At 51.5% G+C, this 11092-nt stretch overlaps 1 long non-coding RNA gene across 1 annotated transcript; it reads right to left on the minus strand.

The window, feature by feature from the left end:
* Window positions 1-215: 215 nt before the first annotated feature.
* Window positions 216-8480, minus strand: LOC134427785 (uncharacterized). Its single transcript, XR_010030232.1, has 3 exons — window positions 8397-8480; window positions 8230-8322; window positions 216-297 (listed from the first exon to the last, which is right to left on the minus strand). It is a non-coding gene; the product is annotated as an uncharacterized LOC134427785 (long non-coding RNA).
* Between the last annotated feature and the right edge of the window lie 2612 nt (window positions 8481-11092).

Below are 11092 nucleotides of genomic sequence, written 5' to 3' on the forward strand. Positions count from 1 at the left end.
TGGCTGCATCGGGCTTTGGGTTTTTGGTTGGTAAAGGAAAGTCATCTCTGGGTCTGTGCCAGGGCAGAAACTGCCACTGAAGAACAGAGGTTAAACAAAGGGATCTGGGAGAGCCTTAGAGATGTGAAAGCAGGAGGTGGAGCCTGGTGTCTCCTTTCTCTCCAGGCTACATACCTGATAGCCACAGTAGGGACTCCACAGCTGCGGCAGCCCAAGCTCCTCTCGGCTTTGCTGCGTGACTTCCTGAGCTGCTGCCTGCAGACAGACGAGGAGCAGCGCTGGTCTGCCAAGGAGCTCCTGCAGGTAAAATGTGAAGGGGCTGCAGGTGAAACAGGCTCTGAGGGATGGGCTCCTCCTCCACTCAAGCCCAAGGCAGCAGATGAGCCCCCTTCCTCCTCACCTCCACTCTTGCTGCTCTTCAAATGAAAATGGTGAGGAATCCTAGACTGGGCTGGGCTGGCAGGGCCCTGTAAATGTCCTCTGGTGCAAGTGTCCTGCAATGAGCAGGGACATCTTTAAAGAGATCAGGTTGCTCAGAGCCTGTTGTCACCGGAGCCGGAATGGTTGCAGGGATGGGGCACCTACAAGCTCTTGGGGCAAGCTGTGCCAGTGTGGCCCCATGCTCTGAGTACACAAGTTCTTCCTTAGACCTACTCTGATTTGATGCCCTTAGTGTTTAAACATATTTGTCCATATCCTATTGTAACTGGCCCTGTTAAAAAAGATGTCCCGCACTTTCTTCAAAGCCACTGTGAAGTCTTGGAAAGTGGCAATAAAGTCTCCCTGGCGCCTGTCCTTCACAAAACTGAATAACTCCAGCTCCCTCTGCATTTCCTGTGAGGAGAGGTGCTCTGTCCTCTGAGTGTGTCTGTTGCCCTCTTTTGTGATTTGGTGGAGTATTCAGTTTTATCTAATGGCAAAAAAATTGAAGTAGAGCAACGCAGGGTACAGAGACATGAAATGGTGGTGGAGGAACCCAAGGAAGCCAGTCCCAGCCTAGGGGTCAGAGATTTGACTGTGGGCAGGAGGGGCTGTGGGGGGCTCACTGTGAGCCTCTGAGGGGCCCTGGTTGGTGCCCCCCAGCCCACCCTCAGAGGTTTCTGCCATGCAAACAGGGACAGCTGGGAGGGACTTGTCCCAGCCCCATCTGCTGCCTGGCACGCTCAAGCAGATGGGAACTGTGCCAGGGTTACTGCCAGGTTGTGTGGCAGAGAGGGAACTGCAGGGCCCAGTGCCACTGGGCTGGCCCTGCTGGGAAGGAAGGTGCCATCCAGCACACGAGGGGCAGGGCATGGAAAGGCAGACACTGCTTTCTGTCCCTGTGGGAATCAGCACAGTGCCTGTCTTTCAAAGGCAGGGACCTATGTGAGTCATTGGAGTTTCCTGAAAGGAAGAAAACCCCGGGACAGAAAGCACCATTTCTAGAGCACTGGCAGGGCAAAAATCCCAGCATGATGAAGACATCACAATAAACAGATGAGTGGGATTCTGGGCCAGGTTTGCCTGTGATGGCAAGGTCTTGCACATTGGGGATGACTGGGGAGCAGATGGTCCCATTGCTCCTCTTTCTGGGTCTTTCCAGGAACTTGATGTATCCTGATTGAGTCCCTGAAGCAATGAGCTTGGAAAGTAATGGTTCACTGTTCTTTGTTATTTTTTTTTTTTTTCCGGTGGACAGCATCCATTTGTAACTTCAGCCAAGCCACCATTCATCCTGGCACAAGTCATCAACTCAGTGAAGAAGACGAATAACCCTAACCCTAAACTCTAAACCTAAAACCTAACCCTAACCTTAAATGCTAATCCAAAGCCTAACCCTATCCCTATCTCTATCCCTTACCCTTTCCCTTACCCTTTCCCTAACCCCAACGCTAAGCCTAAGCCAAAGCCTAAACCTAAACCCAAACATGAACCTAAATCTAAGCCTAAGCCTAAGCCTAAACCTAAGCCTAAGCCTAATCCTAGCCCTAACCCTAGGAGACGAGAACATAGCAATCAGTTAAGGATGTTATCTCTGTTACCAATTTAGAGTAGGATTGTAGAGTAGGGTTGCTAAAGAGATTTGTAGCATAGAATTATAGATTAGAGTTGTAATTAATAAAGTTTCTGAAACATCAACTCACTTGGAAGATTCTCCTCCTTCTGACCCCTTCAGAAAATTCAGCATTTCCTTCTGAATTACCAATTGTTTTTTATTGGTACTAAGTCACACATATGGCTTTTTTTGTATGGTTTCATAAGTGAGGAGGGCTCCTCTTCATTCATCCTCTCCAGACCGCACTGTCTTTGGAATATGACCCACAGGCTGGTTATGGCACAGCTGAGGTATTTCTAGTTGAGGCAGAAAGGGCAATGGCATTTGAAGGCAAAACCAAAGGAAGAATGAGGCAGCCCAAACACCCTGTGCAGATGCAGGCCTTCAGCTGTGACTGGAGAGCATTGGGGTTCCTGCCACTTGGATTTGTATCCCTAAATGCAATAATCTCTTTGGCTGGAGGAGAGCCTTGCTCAAGTGAGAAAGCAGAAAGATCAGAGAGGGTGCTCGGGAAGGTCTCCTGTGGCGCAGAGCTGTCAGCGCCTGTGAGGTGAGAGCGGGCCCGGCCTTGCCCGGGCTGGAGCCCCAGCAGAGCCCCGGCAGAGGCCGGAGCAGCCTGAGCCCCGGCAGAGGCAGGCTGGAAGGAGGCCCTTGGAGCTGCAAGAGGCAGCAGCCGGGCCCTGGGTGCCTCTTGCTGGGAGCGGGCGAATCCTCCGCTCTCAGAGCCCAGGTGGCAGCTGGCTGCTGCCGAGGGGAAGCGCAGCCGTGCTGGGCACAGCCCGGCCTGGGGGCCATGGCCGTCTGGAGTGTGCCCAGGAGCAGAGAAAGGCCAAAGGCAGCCGTGGGCCGCTGGGCTGCCTGAGGATTCCTCCTCTTCTGCCGGCTGCCCTGCAACTCCTGGCAAAGGCCAGCAGTGTGTGCAGCACTCTGGGCACCGGGGCAGGGAGCCGGGCTGCTCGGCAGGCTGGAGCACAGGGCAGCTCCTTCAGGCCCGGCACTTGTGCCAGGGAAGCGAGGCCAGCGTGAGGCAGGGACAGCTTGGCAGGGCCCATCTGCAGGAGCCAGCGCCTCACGCAGCTCTGGGAGGAAGCGCCTGCAACCCTGCAGTTCTGCACTGAGCCAGAGCAAAGGTGTGAGATGCAGAGTGTTTGGCAGAAATATTCAGGCCCACCAGGCCAGCCTGCTTTGTGCTCTGTGGTGCACAGCAAGCGCTGTGCAATGCAGCTCTGAGCTGCTGGGAGAGAGGCAGTCGGAGATGTGCCTGAGGTGAGTCAAGGGCTTAGCAGAAAATGTAATGAGGAAAATTGAAAAGTGCAGATGGGTGAAGGGCCCAGCTGGGAATAGAATTGGGATAGTAGAAGATTGCATATTTTAGTTAAGATTTTAAAATGAGGTAAGAAGCTAAGTTAGTAATACAGGTAGCAGAAATCATGTGCCTTAGTTAAAGAGTACCAAATATATTAGGAACATAAAGCTAGGAGTGACAGGGATAGAGGAAGCAATTGCGAAGAAGATGAGACCATAGAAAGACCTTGCCTTAAGAATAATTGAACAGTTAGGAGAGGCTTGGACCATGAGCAGCAGGTCAAAAGGTCTTGCCAACTGGCCATGGCAGGAGAGTTCACCATGAGGAAGACTGCTTTCTTCCTCCCATACAACCACTCCCTCATTTCAAAATCCCACCAATCCACTTAAGGGAATACAATTGCGCAGCTGTAATAGATATTCAGCTGTTAAAAATGCGAAGCAGGCAGGTAATAATTATGTATTATGGGTCCTTAGAAACCTAATGTAAAACCTTTTCTGTAGAAATAGAGAGCCGGAGTATGCAACTCCTTGCACGTGTCTCTGGAAACTAGTTCACATGTGACCACGGCTGCAATAAATACCCTTCTTTTCTGCTATAATTAGTTGAAGAGTCATCTGTCCGTGCTTCAAGGGTTATGCTGGAGTAGTGAACTGATTTGGATGGGAGCAGAAGAGTTTCAGCAGGCAAGTTTTGGAAGAGATGGAAGGCTCTTGTGACTGAAGGGAAAGCCATTTGGAATGGAGAAATGATCCCAAAGTCCATCCAATTGTATCTTTGTGTCTGAATTGAAATCAGAATGATTATAGATAGCTTCATGCAATTTGTCTGCAAATTTATCAAAGTCTTCATTCTTTCTTTGACAAATCTGTGTAAAAGACATAGTGTGTAACTTATCTGGAAGTGCAAGAAATGCATTACATGCTAGTTGTTGGCTCATCTGTAAGACTTGATCAATGCTCCTAGCCTGGGCAGTGGCAGTAGCCCCGGGCCCTTTGCCAAGTAACTGTTGTGCTGTTGAACCATACAGAGGATCACCCTGCACTCTAGGTCTTGCAGCTTCTTGAGCACACTTTTCCTCCCAGCTTTTATGAAACATCACCTGCTGATGGGGTAGCATTCTAAGTCTTATTAGGGTATACTCATCAGCTGGAATTAATGCGTTAGATGGAAAAATATACTGCAGAAGTGACTGTGCAAGTTGGCATTTTCAACCAAATTGTGAAAATGCAGCTCTCATCTTTTCTAAAATCTTCCAATCGAAAGGTTCTCAAACTCTACTTGCAGCATTAGTTACTACAAGAAAAGCTTCTACATCATTGGAGAGAAAAGTCCCTTCTACAATAGCTTCTGCAATAACTTTTTTCTACTTTTGTTTCTCTTTGGTGGAGATAAAGCTTGGCCTGCAATTCCTCAGAAAGGATTAGGGGGACCATGCTAGTTTGGGAAATTGACACTGTTTGCCCCTAGCATTCAACAGATGCTTGACATCAGGCACAAATTCCAACGTCCAAAATGTAGTGAGCATCTATTAGGCTCAGACTGCAAGGATAATGTAGAATTGTGGAATTGGCCTTCGGTTATCCTGGCATCACTTTTTACACCAGGATTAGCTTCATCACAGGCCCTTACATCATTCAAACGATTGGCTTGTTGGACAGGAAAACAAATGAACATTACATCTGCAATCCGGAATGAGCTTACCACTGATGTAGGTAGCATACACCATGCTGTGTTACAGGATAGAACTGCTATAAATTTTTGTTGCTAGCACAAGGAGATGAGCGTGAAGATTTTGAAGGGATGTGTTGCATGAATCTCTCTGACCACTCTGGATCTATTGACAAGCAATTGTCATTGCTTAAGGAGAATATGAAAAAGCTCACAGTGGTTGAGAATTCTTTTGATGAGTGGCTAAAATCCTGGGGAATAACAGGCTGGCTCAAGGATTTAGTACCCTTTGGCATAATGATACTTTGTCTTCTTTTTTCAATTCTGCTTGTAGTGCCTTGCTGTGCAGAAAATAATTGAGCGTGCTTTTAAATCAGTCTGGCTTGTGCAAAAACAAAACCGGGGAACTGTTGAGAGTTTTTTGCAGATTGAGGAGTTCTTGCTAGACAAGGGCCATATTCAGCCGATGCACAATCCAACCTGCTTGTACTAATGGACAATGGACACATTCACAAACAATGGATAATGGACATATTCAGAAATGGGGTTGGTATATCCTTGAGAAAAATACAAGAAGAGTCATCAGGACTCAGCAAGTTTGACAGCAAGCTTGGGAAAGAAGGAAAAAATTGAACCATGAGTGGGCCAGAAGACGACAGCAAGACACGTGAAAAATTAGGTGATCCAATCAGCATTCTAATTTAGATGTGTAAACAGCTAGGATTAACCAATCATGTATTAGCTAGAGACACGTGGACAGTAGAGATTTATTATAAATATAGTCTTTTTAGGGATAATAAATTTGGCTTCACTGGATCATATTGGTTGTGGTGTGATATCCCTGAACCTCCGCACCCCGCACAAGGGCAGCTGGGGAGGCCCAGCCTGGGCAGCAGCAGAAAGGAATTTCCCTGGCAGGGCAGGGCTGTGGTGCAGCACGTCCCCAGCAGGGGCCTGGAGCAGCCCAAGGCTCTGTGTGGGCAGGCAGGGGCAGGCAGGAGGCAGAGCTGTCAGCAAAGGAAGGGCCCAGCCAGGTGGGGCAGCCGGGGGATGCCGACAGCCTGCAGGGACAGAGGCGCAGGGCAGGGACACCGTGGGACAGCCTGGGCTGCACAGGGCACAGGGATGGGCAGCAGCTGCGAGACAGCCCTGCCAGAGCCAACATGGGCAGCACTTTGGCCATGGCTGCTGGGCATGGGCCTGAGGCCACGAGGGGACAAGTGACCCTTGCAGGCCTGGGGCCTCATTGCCTCCTCGTCCCTGCTCAGCAGCCTGGCAGGGGCCGCCCCATGCTCCTGTCCCTGGCATTGCACATGCCCACATGCCAGTGCCCATCCCGGGAAGAGCCCTGAGCAAGGAGGGCGGGACAGGATCTGCCTGGCCAGGGGCTGGGGCTCAGGCCTTGGCCCTTTCAATTCCTGAAACACGTCCAGGTGTGCTCAGCACAGAGATATCTTTGCCTTGCTTGTCCCCAGCTGTCATCACTGCCTCCAGTGTTCTGCTCTCCCTGGAACCTGGGGACACTTTCTCAGTCCTGTCCCTCAAAGGGATCTTTTTAAAGTACAAGAAACTTCAGTGTTTCAATCTCACTTTGAGCTCTTGAGAATTTCTTTTAGCCCACTCTGAGGCACTGGGTCTGATGCAATGAGCACCAAAGCCCAAAGAGTCATTAAGTCCCTGTGCTGTGTCTGTTCTGCTGAGCTGGGCCGGGCTCCTGGCCCAGAGGCAGCTCCTGGCAAGGGCAGCACTGCAGAGAGAGAGCTCTGGCCAGGAGCAGCTCCTGTGCACAGCCCAGCAGGGCTGGGACGCTGCCAGGGCCCCTCAGGGACACCAGCAGGGCACAGACAGAGCTCACCAGGGCTCAGCACTGGCAGGGGCTGTGGCATGTCCCCGAGGGGGCTGTGTCACAGCAGCACCTCTGGGGCTGTGTCACAGAGGCACAGAGCAGCTGGGATGTCAGCAAGGGGCTGTGTGACAGCACAGAGTGGGCTGTGTGACAACACTGAGGGGGGAGTGACATCACAGAGCCAGCTGTGACATCCTAGAAGGTGTTTCTTTGACATCACAACGTGTGTTGTGACATAGAGTATGATATCATAGGGCAGCTGTGTGATGCCACAAAGAAGGCTGTGACATCACAGACAAGGCTGTGACATCACATGGAAACTGTGACATCACAAATCTGCTCTGTGACATCACATATCAGCTGAATGGCATCATATGGAATCTGTGTGACATAACAGAGTGGTTGTGTGACATCATAGGAGGCTGTGTGACATCACTGGTAGCCTGTGACATCACAGGGGCTGTGTGACCTCACAAGGATGCTATGTGGCATCACAGGGGCAGTATGACATCACAGGGGCAGTGTGACATCTCAGGGGCTGTGTGACATCTCAGGAGCTGTGTGACATCACAGGGGCTGTGTGAGGTCACTGGGGAGGTCACTCTGCCCCGTCCCCCCTCACAGTTCCCCCCAGAGCAGTCCAACCCTGCTCGTGCACAGGGGGTCCCCTGTCCCCCCGGGTCCCCTCGCCCCCGGCCCCGCAGCCTCCCCCAGAGGATGTTCCACGAGATCGACCCCAGAGCCTGACACAGGGACAGGGGGACGGGGCCCTGGGGGTGGCACAGGGGGACAAGGACATCCCGGCAGCGTCCCTGTGTCCCCCAGGGCCAGAGCCTGGGCCAGGGCTCCTTCACTCTGTTACAAACGAGGCCTTGAGAGCGCTGAAAAACCCCTGCAAGGGATCAGCCAAAACCAGATTTAATATTAAGGGACAGAAGACCAAAGTTCCTTGGCAAGAGTCACTCTGTTCCTGACTGGGCACTTCAGGTACACCAAGGAAACAAAGCAACTACAAAACCAAACAGAATCCAGGCAATAAAACCAGAAATGAACCATGAACTCTCCGTGTGTGCGTGCGTGCATGTGTGTGTGACTAAAGGACAGTGTGGGCAAGGATAAAAGGAATGCAGCCAAAAAGCTAAGCCGAGCTCAAACTTAACAGACCTTGATTGATGCCTTAGACTTCAGCATTTAGCAAAAGAACAGCACTTGACAGTACTTAACCTTACTTATAACCTAGGACTTAATGATTTCACAGTGGAATAACTCTTAACAATATTCAACTTATCTTATAACTTATACTAAACTTCATTACTTAGTAAAAGAACAACCCTTAGGAGCATTTAACATAGTTTAGAGCTTGTGACTCACCCTTCCTTGCAGGCCTGACTGACTCAGCTATCCAAGGCACTCAAGCCCCTCAGAGTGCAGCATTTCTGCCACATTTCCTCAGCATAGGCACTCCTGTGTGCACACAGACACAAAGAGTCAGTGCAAGGCACCTGTAAGAAATTCCCCTGAGGGCAGGAAATGCTCACTGTGGATCCTTTGGCATCTCCCCAGCGGGTGAAGGGTTGAGCCTGGAGGAGTGGGGGGATCGGCCCAGGCTCCGTCGTTGTTCAGGATCCCCAAGTGCAGCAAACGGGAGAGTTCCCGGCTGGGAGAGGCCCCACTCAGAGGGAGTGGCTGGCCCAGGAGAGCTCCAAGGGCTCCTTTTGGAGCGCTGTTTGCAGGGCCCCAAGAGAGGGGCTTCAGTCCCAGCAATGGTTCATCCTGGCCGCACTTGGCATCAGCAGCTTTCTTTGGCAGTGTGAGAACAGGGATGTTGTGCCACTCAGGGAACACAAACAGGTCCCAGGGCTGCTCCTAAAGGAACCAGGAGCTGGTCGGGCAGCAGCAGTGCCTGGAGCAGACAGTGTTTGTGATGAGCTGCAGAGGAGCTGAGCCCAGGGGCTGTTGGCCAAGGCCGAGGCCCAGGGAGCATTTCTCAGCTGGCAGGGTGGCCTGAGAAGGGGAGGGGGGAATGTAGCAGCACAGGGCCATGGAACCAAAGGGACCATTGTGACACTGTGGGGCCCTGTGAGACCAAGGGACCATTGTGACACTGTGGGGCCCTGTGAGACCAAGGGAGCATTGTGACACTGTGGGGCCTCATGGAATCATGGAGAGCACTGTGACATTGCTGGGCCTCATGGAACCAGGGGAACTGTACTGATGCTGTGTGACTCCATGGAATGTAGGGGTCCTTGTGACACTGAGAGGCCCCATCAAACCAAGGGGCCCTTGTGACATTGCTGGGCCTCATGGAATCCTGGAGACCATTCTGGCACTTGGGGGTGTCATGGAACCAAGGGGCCATTGTGACACTGTGAGATTCCATGGAACCAAAGATCCAGTGTGCCATTGCAAGGCCTCATGGAACCGTGGAAAGACCATTAACTCACTTCACAGCCTCATGGAACCAGGCAGCCATTGTGACACTGAGGGGACTCATGGAATCATGGAGACCATTGTGACACTGTGGGGCCTTGTGAGACCAAGGGACCATTGTGACACTGTGAGGCACCATGGAACCAAGACGCCTTTGTGCCACTGCAGGGCTGCATGGAACCAAGGGGCCTTTGTGACATTGCGAGGCCTTCTGTCCTCAGTGGTCCATTGTGACACTAAGAAACCAAGCAGGACCATTGTGACACGGCAGGGCTGCATGGAACCAAAGCTCCAGGGTGACACAGAGTGGCCTCCTGTCATCAGTGGTCCATTGTGACACTGTGGAGCCAAAGCAGACCATTGTGACACCACAAACCCCCATGGTCCAAAGGTCCATTGTGACAGTGCAGGCCTCACTGAACAGAGGAGTGACATGACATTGTGGGGCCTGTGGAACCACAGAGACTATTGTGACACTGCAAGGCCCCGTGGAATCCTTGGGACCATTGAGACACTGCGGGACCTTCAGGAACCTGAGGGCCATTGTGACACTGGGGGACCCCATGGAACCAAGACACTCTTGTGACACGTCAGGGCCCCACAAAACCAAGGGAAGGCAGAACAGGTCTGGCTGGCTTGGCCTCCCGTGGGCCACCTGACTGGTCCAGCTGACCTTGGCATGTTGAGGGTCTCTTCTCATCTGCTGCTGAAACACTGGGGCTCTGTGCTTTCCTTCATATGGGAAAGAACTGTCCTTGTCCTCCAGGCGCCCATGGCCAGAACTGGGATTTCACCTCCAAATTTCCTTATATCCAGGGATTGTTCCCACAGCAATATTGCCAGGACAAATCTGTCTGGCAGTGGTTTCACAAGGGTCACCTCTCATCTGTCCCCAAAACCCTGGGGAAGGCTCTGTGCTTTCTGTCCTGTGGAAAGGAACTGTCCTTCTCGGCCAGGTGCCCATGGCCAAATTTGGGTTCCATCTCCAGCGCTGCCTATTGTGACAAACTGGAGGAGATTGTTGGCTTGAATCATTTCATGTGTGGGGAGGAAGGGGCAGGTCCAGCCTTGCCCTGCCCTGGAACCCCAGCCCTGCCCTGCCCTGCAACCCCAATCCCCCCCAGAGCCTCTATCCCAGCCCAGCAGTGTCTGCCAGCGCCTGGCACAGCACAGGCAATGCTCTACAGCCACCTCTGGAGCCCCCAGCCCAGCTCCTGAAGGACCAAATGACCCCAATGCCCACCTGGGGGCAGGGCCCAGGAAGACCAAGGGGTATTTAAGGCTGACCACAAGGCAAGCACACATTTTGACCCTACCTCCTCTTGGAATTTTCGTCTGAACAACACTGGAATCCGGGCGTGGGTGCTTCTCTATATCTTATTTTTCTTTCTCTCTTTCTGTGTCTACTTCTATTTCTTTCCCCTTGCAAATTTTGATTAACTTAAAATTGAAAAGGCTTGGGTTCCTGAAGTTGAATGGGCCAAGTTAATGCTTTGAGAAGTGTTTGTTGATTGACTGTCATATTAAATCTTTTGCCAAAGTTTCAATGATTTTCTAAATTTCTCAGTAATGGCTGTTTGGTTGTTTTGAGCTCCTGAGAATGTCTTGTTGGTATTTCTGCAGTACATCTAACTCAGAGGACACAACAGGTAATAAAACCTGTGCTCCTTTCCAGGCAGACATCAGTTGTTCTGATGTTCTGTTCATCCAGGCAGTTCTACTTGTAGGGCTGATGTGCCCTGAGGTGCCAAGCTAAGATTGGCCCCTTGCAAGCTGATGAGTCAGCTGGAATTCCATCCTGTCC

Source organism: Melospiza melodia, chromosome 21 (genome assembly GCF_035770615.1).
Source record: "Melospiza melodia melodia isolate bMelMel2 chromosome 21, bMelMel2.pri, whole genome shotgun sequence".
Lineage (NCBI taxonomy): Eukaryota > Metazoa > Chordata > Aves > Passeriformes > Passerellidae > Melospiza > Melospiza melodia.